This window comes from Triturus cristatus, chromosome 8, assembly GCF_964204655.1.
Source record: "Triturus cristatus chromosome 8, aTriCri1.1, whole genome shotgun sequence".
In the NCBI taxonomy this organism is placed as follows: domain Eukaryota; kingdom Metazoa; phylum Chordata; class Amphibia; order Caudata; family Salamandridae; genus Triturus; species Triturus cristatus.
In genome coordinates this window covers 598,385,947-598,397,641 of record NC_140591.1, presented here as the reverse complement: position 1 = coordinate 598,397,641, position 11,695 = coordinate 598,385,947, and the positions used below count along the sequence as shown (strand labels likewise).

Here is an 11,695-nt window from a genome sequence, read left to right as displayed (position 1 = left end):
TTGAAAGTGTGCTTTTGGTTTGGTGATCCACAATGGATTTGTGAATCTGAGTGAGAAATAGTAAAAAAGGATTTGCAAACAAAACAAACCAGTGTTTTTAAGAAAAGGGTTGGCTTTGATAAGAGCCTTTGTGTTTAAGGTGTGTATATGATAATTACACATAGAACAGGATGAGGTCTTTGAAGTTGTTGAGGAAGACCCTGTTGCCTCAATCTGTGAAATGAACTCTGTCTTTTTCATGTGTTCTGTCCCTATCAAAGCGTAAGTTGTTTTGCTATATAGAGCTTATGTTGTGGTCTCAATTGAATTCAGAAACAGTTTTATTGGCATGTTTCCTGGATTTTGCTATCTGTGGACAGGATTTGGTTGACCACTGCTACTTCTGTCTTTGGCACATGTTGTAGAACACCAAGGCATTATGTGGGAATAGGATCATTAATTTACCAAAGGTATCCTTCAATAGGATTTCCAGTCTTACCGTAGTAATTGTACCTATGACACTGCGCCCACAGTGCACAATCATGAGTTCTGGGTGTTGGCAATCTGCAATGCTTTCAAACAAAGGCAGCACTTGACGCTACTATAACCTTCTCTCAGGCCAATCAAAGTAATGACTAAATTAGGTAAACCTAGGTCCCTGTTGATGCTACTCTTTCTAGAACTTTCCTGGCCCAAATAACAAAAATATGGCCCACAATCCATACTTTAACCATTTTGGAGGCAAGCAGGAGTAGTACTCTGGAAAAGGCTGCAGCAGAATAAGGCAGTTTTGTCGATGAAAGGCAGTTAAAATAAAAGACAGCACCTGAAATATAAATGAACATATTTGATTGGATTGTGTAGATGTGCAGGGAACTAAATGTAGGAAGTGAGTTTAAGGAAAAGTAACTAACTCTGTGATTTCCTTTGGAAAAACATGTTATGTTGTTTTGGAGAAGCTTGAAATTTGGAACAGTCAATCACAGCTGCTACAGTTTAATTTGAAGCTAGTATGCTGCTCAGAAAACGGTGTGTGCACCTTTCACCTACTGGAAGGCAGAAGCTATGGAAACATGTTTATTACAGAAACTGAGCCAAAACAGTGTGTGCGGGGAAGGAAAGAATGAAGATTGCAGTGTGATACTTTAAAACAGACTAGTGTACAAACATTGGCAACTCAGAAACACTTAAAAACACACAATTCCACAAAAACATAAAACATACAGTTAGGTCATTCTTTGACCAGATAAGATTGTTCTAACAAGAACCATTTTTTTGTATGGATTTTTTCAAAAAGTTTTATAGTTGTGTGGATTTTCCTTCTTATTGAGGAACATAAATACCCAGGGTTGTAAAATGGAAAAGGAAAGGGAACTTGGAGGAAGCAACTAGCCTCAGTGTTTTGAAAAAGTGAAACAAGTAATGTGGAGAACAAAAAATTAGCATCTGTGGTTGTTGAATGCATCCATAAATGCAGCCAGAGAAGAGATGTTTAGCCCAACAGGCATCTGGCATTTGCCACAGTGAGTCACCATGGTTGCTTTCTGTGGACCAACCAGGAATGGTTATAATTTTTGCAGGTGCAGAAAGTTCTCCAGATGTTCCAGAGATGTGGATGGGCCACCAGCTGCTTTCTCTCTCACCATTCGGTTATAGGTCCTTTCATGTATGGTGCGCAAATGCTTCCACATGGAAGAAGTTTCATGCGAGTATTTTTTTCCAGTACCACAGGATAACTTCTTCCCACAGATGGTGAATTCTACAATCTTGACGATCCCCTTCTTATCCCCCGATGGAATTGCAAAATACTTCAACATGTCAGAACCTTTCTTCAGTGGTGGCATGTCCTCCTCTTCCTCTTCCAATGATAGATTGTGGATTCCTTTTTTCCTTGCCAGGAGAATGAGCAGATTCCATAGCTTCCATCGCAATAAAAGACTGCAGCACTGGATACCAGTTGTCTGTATAGAGAACTGCAAACCAAATGACAGTTAGGGTGTGCTTTACAATTTGCATGGATGTGGATTTATTGTAAGCAATTAGAAGTTGAGGTGTGGGTGTGTTCCTATCATCAGTGCGGATCCGCGGTTCCAACGAGCTCGCAAAGAAGATAACTATGTTTTAGAACACACATGAGCTTCCACATATGTATGTATGGATATGCTTCCTCTGATGTCAACATTAAAATTCAAGGGACCTATATATCTTATTTACATTTTTGCGTGTTTTGATGAATCACCACAGGAAGTGGCAATCATAGAGTGCCTGCATTGGTGCCTTTTTTTTCGAATTTGCGGAAGATCAGTGGATCCATAAACTGATTTAAAAAACATATTTTATTGTATTTACAAAAACAGTACATAAATTAGATTACCTTGAATTGTGATTTTTCATTTTTAAAATGTATATTAAAAATAATTGCGAGAATAACATGCATTTATACAATTCTAAAAACAGTGGGGCGATTCCAAACAGTAATCTGAGACAAATTCCTAACTGTACGACTTTCGGTATTCACAATGGTCATTTAGGAGTGGTAAAGTTAGGAATCCTACCTTTACTACTCTTAAATGCCCTTTGTGAATATCTAAATTCGCAAAGTTAGGATTTTGTCTCAAATTACTTTTGTGAATCGGGCCCAGTGTTACTAAATTAAACTTATAGGTGAAGTTGTACTACAATGTTTTTAAATAAAACTGAAATTCACTGAAAAAAACAAAGGTTACAGGGATATTATAATGAGAAATAAATTGTTTTAAACATAGAAATTAATTTGAAAAACAAAAGGATACAGAAATGTTATAGTTAGAGAACAGAATGACAAAAACCTTAGAAATTCACTTAAAAAAATCAAAGTTTACAGGGACGGTATAGTTAGACTCATATTTTACACACACAAAACCATAGAAATTCTGCAGTTATAGTTACCTGAGCTAGCTGTAACAATGAACTGCTTATGACCTCACATATTACATCACTGATGTCATGGTCAGTGACATCACAGATGACATCTCAAATGACATTACTGATGACATCATCCACCAACGTAAACTTCAATATGTTTTATAACTCACTACCTTTAGTCTCTCACCCCAGCTAGTTGACAATGTTGGGAAGCCTGTCATTGGGTAGCCATGCACTTTAAAACACCTATGAATAGAATAGATTAGAAAATACAATTAAATGTTTTTACAATAATGAAAGAAGAAGGATGACACACATACAGCACAGGGCTCTGTATGCTTAACAACTACTACACCCAGCTATTACCCAGGAGAGAGTTGTTTGCGAATAGTCTTGCCTCTTGAAATTCATTGCTCTAATAACTTATCACAAAACTAACAAATTAAACCATACAGGTTACTCTATCCCAAATCAGAACACCACTATTCGTCAACATGAAAAGAGGTTTTAGTGAATAATTCAGTTTTACACATAGCACTACAACACAGAACCAGCACATAGGTCTCAGTGGACAAGGCACTGTCTTAAGACAAACTTAAGACAGACTTAAGACAGACATAAGACAGACTTAAGTTAGGATTTTGTCGTATGTTTGTCTTAAATCTGTCTTAAGTCTGTTTTAAGTCTGTCTTAAGTCTGTCTTAAGTTTGTCTTAAGACAAACTTAAGACAAAATCCTAACTTCTGTGAATACCAAAAGTAGTAAGTTTAGGATTTTGTCTTAAATTAGTTCTATGAATCGGCCCCTAAGTCACAAAGCACCAGTAAAATCATTCTTGATCCTAGAGAAAGGTGTGACCTGAGAGGTAAGTCTGTTTCAGAAGTCTGCCACACTCTGCCACCACCTTATAGAAAGGTCTTAGTAAAGAAATGACATTTTAGTAAACTAGTAGTACAGTCTTTCATCACAAACTAATGAGACCCAAGGAAACTGGCCAGTATGTCATAAAATAGAACTAACCTGACCCACCATATAGAGAGAAATTTTAATGAACAGTTTAGAATGTTACAACATACTACCATAGACATAGATCAGCAGGAGACACATGAGTGTACAGACTGGTCCACTGATAAATAGTACACCCACATTAAAGCAGAATTATACTTAATGTTATATATGTCAGAAATACTAATATGCATTTGTACTACACAAAAAAGGAATTCAATGATATAGTACGTCACTATATATTATTCAGTGTGAAAAAGTTTTACAAAATATTCACCCTCACTGGATGATACCATCAGTAATGTCATTTGAGATGTCATCAGTGATGTCACTGACCATGTCATAAGTAATGTAATATGTGAGGTCATAAGCAATGCATTGCAGGGGCGTAGGTTTTAGTTAGCTTATGTAACTATATCTGCCAAATTTCTATGGTTTTGTGTGTGTAAAATGTGAGCCTAACTATACCGTCCATGCAAACTTTGGTTTTTTTCAGTGAATATATATGTGTCTGTTTGAGTGTATATATGTACACATACACACATTCCACACAGACACACACATCTATCTGAAAATCCTACTATAACTCAGCGATCATGGTAATAAACACAAGTAAATTGGCCGCTTATGATTTGCTACATAAACCTGAAACTAAATTTCATACCGTTGCTGTATTTTAGGATACAATAATTATGTACTCCATAATATGACAATACATTCAATGGGTGATTGAGATTGAAATAACTTTCAGAAAATCTGTGTTTGTTCCATTATAGTTATGGATCACTATGTGTGAGTACACGTGTCATCCCAATAAAATGTTCTGAAATTCAATGACTTGCGTGTGCACTAGCCTTTAATACATTTAGTTGCAGATGACTGCCAAAAGGTAAAATAATGCAGGAAGCATCTGCAATCACTGGGAAGTAGGCACTTACAGGCCAAATAATTTAGAATGCAACACATAAGCATACAAACAACCAGTGAATGTTTCGTAGCTTTCATAATATCTGTAAATTATCAACTGATGATATTTTTGTGTTACAAAAAGAAAAACAATGTTTATGACAGCTGCGGCATTCGTGGATGACAAATCATGCCCAAATCAAGGTACACGCTTACATATTAGAACATTGGGTCAAAGGCAGGACAAAGAGAAGTTCTTTCCTATTTATTTCATGGTTTCTTTAAGAAAGGACAACTCCCCCTCAGAGGAAACAGTGGCACCCTGCACTTAAAATACACATGGACGATCTCCATAAAAGGACCCCAGTTAGGAGGAAATAGCCACAAATGACAGAAAAGAGCTACTTGGCAACATGGATAGGTCTTGATTGAAGATGGCAATCTTTACAAGAATTGTGAAGCAAGACACCAAAACTACATTGATACAAAGTATAAAAAGAGTCTAGCATAATCTTCTATTCACACAAATCCAATAAGGGAAAGCAGCTTTAGCAAATAGGAGCTGAAATTAGAGACATACATATCTAGGGAGGTCGATGGATGTGATGTAAAACAGGGCAATCAAACAGATTGCAATTTGTCCTTCTCAGATCCAAGCTTCCTTATGTATGAGTAGAACAAGAAAGGGATTCATAGAAACATGGTCAAACACAATCTTGAACTGGAAAGCTCTGGCAGAACAAACTGAGAAGATGACCATTTTAGTTAGGAATGAATTTAGCCCTAACCACAACCCTGTCACAGGAAAATGGAGTTGTCCTTCTATGACAGGTGCAAGAAGAGAGACTGAATGCCCAACATCCTGCTCTTTATGCATCTGGCATCTGGCATCTGTGATCTCAGTGCTTCCAAGCTGACATCCTCAGCCACGTGCATAGTAGCCTGTTGCCAGAGGAAAACCTTCAGGGCTGTCTCAACCGAAACCATGCCAATGTCAGACTGGTTCTGGGCAAAACAGACAGGAAATCTTTCCTGCACACCAAGTGCACTGCTTTCCAGTCTGCTGATGCATAACCAGATTACCACGGATTCACCTCCATTGAACTAAGGGGGGTCGTCTGGTGAAGCTGGTTTACAGATGTAACACATTGGAATGTTGAGACCTCCATGGAGGACAGGACAGTGGAACAGAAGCAGGCTATAAACACTGCTGGGATCAAGATTTCAATTTCCCAATCCGCAACTTCCGTCTCTCCCTCTCCTGCCTCTCCTCATGACGTGGATTGCATAGTGGAATGAGGAAGGCAGAGGCTCAGGGAAAGAGTGGATGCTTCCCATTCCCTCCTACCGTGGCTCACGCTGTCAAAGAGCCTCAGAAAGATCAAACAGAAGTCTCTATGACTTTTGTCTCTCCCTCTGGCATGCTAAACAAAATTAAGCATTTTGGCAAAGACTTTGTTTTCTCTCAAAACTGAGGGCCATTCTACAGATCATCATTAAATGCACAGGCAGGGAGTAAAAAGTATTTTTCTTTTATGAGAAACAGAAGATATTAATAGTTGTGCTGTGGAAAATATTTTCCTTGTGATTGGTTTAATTTGATGTTTGGAGCGAACTACAGGGGCCCAATTCACAGAATTAACTTAAGACAAAATCCTAAACTTACTACCATTTTCGTATTCACAGAAGGCACTTACTCATTTTGGTATTCACAGAAGACACTTACTCACTTCGGTATTCACAGAAGTTAGGAGTCCTAACTTTAGGACTCCTAAATGCCTTCTGTGAATACCGAAAGTCTTAAAATTAGGATTTTTCTCAGTTTAGGAGTCCTAAAGTTAGGACTCCTAACTTTACTACTACTAAACTGAGAAAAATCCTAATTTTAAGGCTTTCGGTATTCACAGAAGGCATTTAGGAGTCCTAAAGTTAGGACTCCTAACTTTACTACTACTAAATTGAGAAAAATCCTAATTTTAAGACTTTCAGTATTCACAGAAGGCATTTAGGAGTCCTAAAGTTAGGAGTCCTAACTATACTACTACTAAACTGAGAAAAATCCTAATTTTAAGGCTTTCGGTTTTCACAGAAGGCATTTAGGAGTCCTAAAGTTAGGAGTCCTAACTTTACTGCTACTAAATTTAGAAAAATCCTAATTTTAAGACTTTCGGTATTCATAGAAGGCATTTAGGAGTCCTAAAGTTAGGAGTCCTAACTATACTACTAATAAACTGAGAAAAATCCTAACTTTAAGACTTTCGGTATTCACAGAAGGCATTTAGGAGTCCTAAAGTTAGGACTCCTAACTTCTGTGAATACCGAAATGAGTAAGTGCCTTCTGTGAATACCAAAATGAGTAAGTGCCTTCTGTGAATACCAAAATGGTAGTAATTTTAGGATTTTGTCTTAAGTTAGTTCTGTGAATCGGGCCCCAGGAGTCTGAATGATGCCATCTACATCCACCTTTAAGTGCTCGGCTAGTTATTGTTTTGCATTGTTTTCATTTATTGTTTTTCAATTAAATATTTGTGAAACAAAAATATTAAATTAAACATTGTGAACATCTTCATAAGAAATGAGTGAATGGCTACATTTATAAAGCACAAAACAAACACAGTTATCTATTGACTCTGTGTGCCTCTCATTAGCATTATGTTTAGCATTTTAATGAGGGTGGCAAGAGATTGAACACTTATTTTTGGTCCAGAAACAGAACATTAGCACTAGCAAAAAGGTGCATCTGTGGCAGTCCACAACATGGATGCTTGTGTACATCCAAGCAGATGCACTACAGCTGCTATTAGATCGGTCAGCCTTAGGGTGGGCTTCCCCCAAACATTTTGCCTTGCTAAGATGCTTGTGCTCACTCCTCTAAACATGGGTTGATTGGATACACCCAATTGGCATATTTAATTTGCTTATAAGTCACTAGTGAAGTGGTTCGAAATGCACTCAAAGCCTATAGATTAAATGCTTCTTATGGGCCTGAAGTTTTTATAATTTGGCATAACTCCATAACTGGTTTAATGGATTTTCACAAGTGGATGAATGCACAGGATAATAACTCACAGTTTACAATTGAATATAACAACCATTCAATACATTTTCTGGACTTGAACATTTCTAATGATCATGGTTCACTATACATAGGGCTGTATACTAAACCAATGCCTAGGAATACACTTTTAAAATACACAAGACATCACCCAAAAAACTTGAGGGATAATCTCACCTTTGGACAGTTTTTAAAGACTAAACATAACTGTACTAAAAGGGGTAATTATTTTGCTGAAGCTAAAGTTTTAATGTCTAAATTGGTGATGATAGGCTATCTGTAACGATCCTGTTCAAAGACGGGTACTCTTCAGGGTTCGCGCGATGCACGAAGGGGTCTACCCCTTGATCTCCACAACTCCTACAATAACTGCACAGAGTATTGGAATGATCAAGTGAGGGAAGGAAAGGATGGGGACAGCAGGGAGTAGAATCTGAAATACAAATAACACAACATGAATTACACAAATGCATGCAACACTAGTCTCATAAAGTCTCACTAGTATGACCAATTACCTTGGGTGAATTTCCACAAGCAGACTCTGTCTTCCTTCAGACAACACAGTATTACCTCATACCGGAACTAGGAAAGACAAAATAAGCACATCACCATTAGACCACCAGATGCACCTTTAACACAACCAAACCACCTCCTCTGATGCCCCTACACACCTGCACTGAGTAATTATATGCATAGGCATAACCAATAAGCAGGACATGCTTGGTAATCACAGAGCTCCTTTCCTTGAAAACAATAAATGTCCCGTAAGTTCTCAGCCCTGCCTATAAGAGTTTCCTCTGTGGGGTTTAAGGTCACTGCTGGACTACTCCGGGAAACAATACCGTATCCTTGAGCTGCCCTGTGAAAGTCAAATGTCATAAGGAATCCTTAATTCCTTTGGAACACCCACTAGCCTGTGGGTTCAAAAACATATTCAAAAGAAAAGCAGGAAGTTCTCCCTGATACGTGATACTGATACGTGAGTGTTTTTTAAATGTCATGGAAAGATAAACTTCGTAACAAGGTATAAGATTCCCAACGAGTTTACAAGCGACTCTATATTCCAATGAACCTCGCTTCCAGGCAACAGGGAATGATTTCAAGCCGGAGGTGAGTTAACGGATCCTGATCCGAGCGCGTTAATTTTGCGTTCAGAAAACAATCAGTGCGGCTCCTACCTGAGAGCTCTTCAGCAGGATGAGTGACGAACACTCCTTACTTGGATGGAAGAAAAAAGACAACGGCAGAAGGGGGAAGCTGGATAGGAATCTCCGCCTCTCTTCTCTGCTGCGGTGCTAGGAAAGACAGGAAAGTGCGGACTATGTTTCCGAAGGAATCCTCGAGCATGAACTGCGGTCCACAGCCTGGGACGCCTCCACACATCCTGGGCCTCTGAGTAAGGGGCACAGGAGACGATGAATAGACAGGATCGAATCCGGAATTACGCACGACCTGGCGTGCGAGTTGCTTCCCCTCATAGACGCGGCTCCGCCTTCACTCCCTGGGCATTCTGGGAGTTGTAAGCCATGCAGGCGCAACTTTTGTTGATCCTCACACTATCCATATTGCCTAGTGAAGCGCTCATTGAGATGGGCCTGGTACCACGATCGAGATTTCTTACTGCAAGTGAAAAATCGACAACAGCAGATGTGATTGACCTGTGTAACAAAACTGGCATCTATTAGATACGACCCATACTAAGTGGGAAAGACTTATGTTTGCCTTCAAGAGAGGTAAAGTATTTAAGAGATTGCCTGGTTAGGGCCTACAATGAACCAGAACATGTCATTGAATCAACTTTGGGGTTTAAAGCGAGTAGCGGGGCATTACCCTTGTAACTGTTCAGAGTGTTCCCCAACAACTGTATTGAAATCTTGTGCTATGAAAGTAAAGTCATGGGTTTTGAGACAGCATTAAAAATGTTGTTCAATAAATGTTATTTACTGTATTGAATGCCCTTGTACACTATATGACATTGGACAAACTACCCAAGAAGTAAAAAAGCGAATAATTCAACATCAAACAAGGATACAATGTGAAGTGGCGAATGTTCCACTGGTTGACTATTATGCAGGCATGGCGCATGCCCCTAATGCAATTAAATGGTTGGTTCTGGAGGTGGTCAAAAGCTTTAGACGCAGACAAGATGTGGATCACCTGCTTAAAATGAAAGAGAACAGGTGGATTTGTATGTCCAAAACAAAGGGCAAAGGAAGGATTGAACCAACTTGTGGAGTGGCATACTTTGGCTACACTTTGATAGGTCTAGGTGACATTATGTTTCCATCCTTCATGTGAAAAATATATTGTGAGAAAGAAGGGTCTCTGCTTGGTTCTGTTATAATTCGGTCCTAATATATCTGTTGCTAAATATTCAAACGGAATGACAGGCTTATATTAAATCAATCACTTTTCTGTGTCTGGACAGTATTTCTCTATAAAATCGATACTGAGAGCTGGTTGTAACAGGGAGCAGGATTGTATTTATGTGGGGTGAACTAACATGCACATTTGGCCCAGCCTATCCTGGGATGATATTTGTTAACTGCTCTGCCAAGTAGAGCCTGGAAAAGGGTTCTCTGTCTTCTGCTGCTTCTTCGATGTATGACATACCTTAGGTTCTTATGCTTTGCTCCTTACTCTTTAATGTTTACATTATTCTACTGTGTTCTAATGTTTCATCTTCTGGTTTCAATGCACACTATGATGCAGATGACACTCAACTATATTTTTCTTTGCATAAAATCACTAATTTTACATGTTCTTTTTGATTAAGTATCAATGCTTTGATGTATAGTTGTTGGGATGGAAATTAGAAGTGGGCGAGCCACTGAAGGTGCAGGCCAGGTGCAAGCCAAATGCTTAGCTGTGGCTCACCTTGTGTTTCACAGAAAAACCTTCTAATGGCTTCTTCTTGCCCTGCCGCCCACACTCTTACTTCAGTGTTCAAACCTGCCTTACCAATACCCTTCTCACGCTACCTTGCTGCAGAGTGTGCCTCTTCCCATGCCCAAGGCGATCATTTAATATGCAGAAAGCTTTCCACAGCACAAGCACTGAAAGTCTAACGACTACATTTGTACAGCGTGACTCCAGGAAACCTGTGATCAATCCCATTTTCCTAACTTCAGTTGAACAAAATGTGTGATCCTAGGCAATTAATTATTTTTACTGTGCCTCCTTCTCCTTCATTAGCCCATTTGACAGAACCTTGAACTACATCAGTTCAGGATATGCACTGTATAAAATCCTCTTTTGTATGTGAGTTACACATAGGTGGCACATTGCACCTGACTTGTCACTTGGTTCTCTACTGCCATTGCGGTCAAGGTGGGCGGGTGGTGGCATGACATTTCTAAGTTATTACTTCCAGTAGCTATTGACGCTCAGTTCAGTGATAAAAACGAATGTAAGAAAGTGAAACACTCCCACATTACAAAGAACCCCTTTTTGAAATGTGAAACTTTTAAATGTATTTACATGTTGTTTGGTGCACGATTTACTTGTCAAATATTTTAATGGTTTGCTTTGTGTTTTGGCTCTTAGAGTGCAGACTGACCACTGACTTGGCTCTGTCTCGGCTCTCCTGTTAATTTGCGGGCTCACCCCCCTCTGATGGTAATGTCCCCTGCAGGGTCTATGGTCGTGTCCCCATCCCATGAGTGCCCAACTGCATGTAGAGGTGGTATTCTGAGTTTTATTTTGGCCTTGGACTCATGGTAATCGTCAATGTGTGCAGAGGCCTACACCTGTCCCTTAATGTGTGAGGTCCTAGACCTTTCCAATGACCTGAAAGGACACCCAAATCTTGCCCTCATTAGGAGCAGATGGCTACTGTCTCTTTAC

At 39.2% G+C, this 11,695-nt stretch overlaps 1 long non-coding RNA gene across 2 annotated transcripts; it reads right to left on the bottom strand.

Annotated features, from left to right (window-relative positions):
* Positions 1-1,101: 1,101 nt before the first annotated feature.
* Positions 1,102-9,310, bottom strand: LOC146802455 (uncharacterized). Of its 2 annotated transcripts, none has more exons than XR_014967395.1 (4): positions 8,521-9,310; positions 8,365-8,431; positions 3,057-3,129; positions 1,102-1,952 (listed from the first exon to the last, which is right to left on the bottom strand). It is a non-coding gene; the product is annotated as an uncharacterized LOC146802455 (long non-coding RNA). The 2 variants fall into 2 exon arrangements; XR_014967396.1 differs by having other exon boundaries at positions 9,028-9,310.
* Between the last annotated feature and the right edge of the window lie 2,385 nt (positions 9,311-11,695).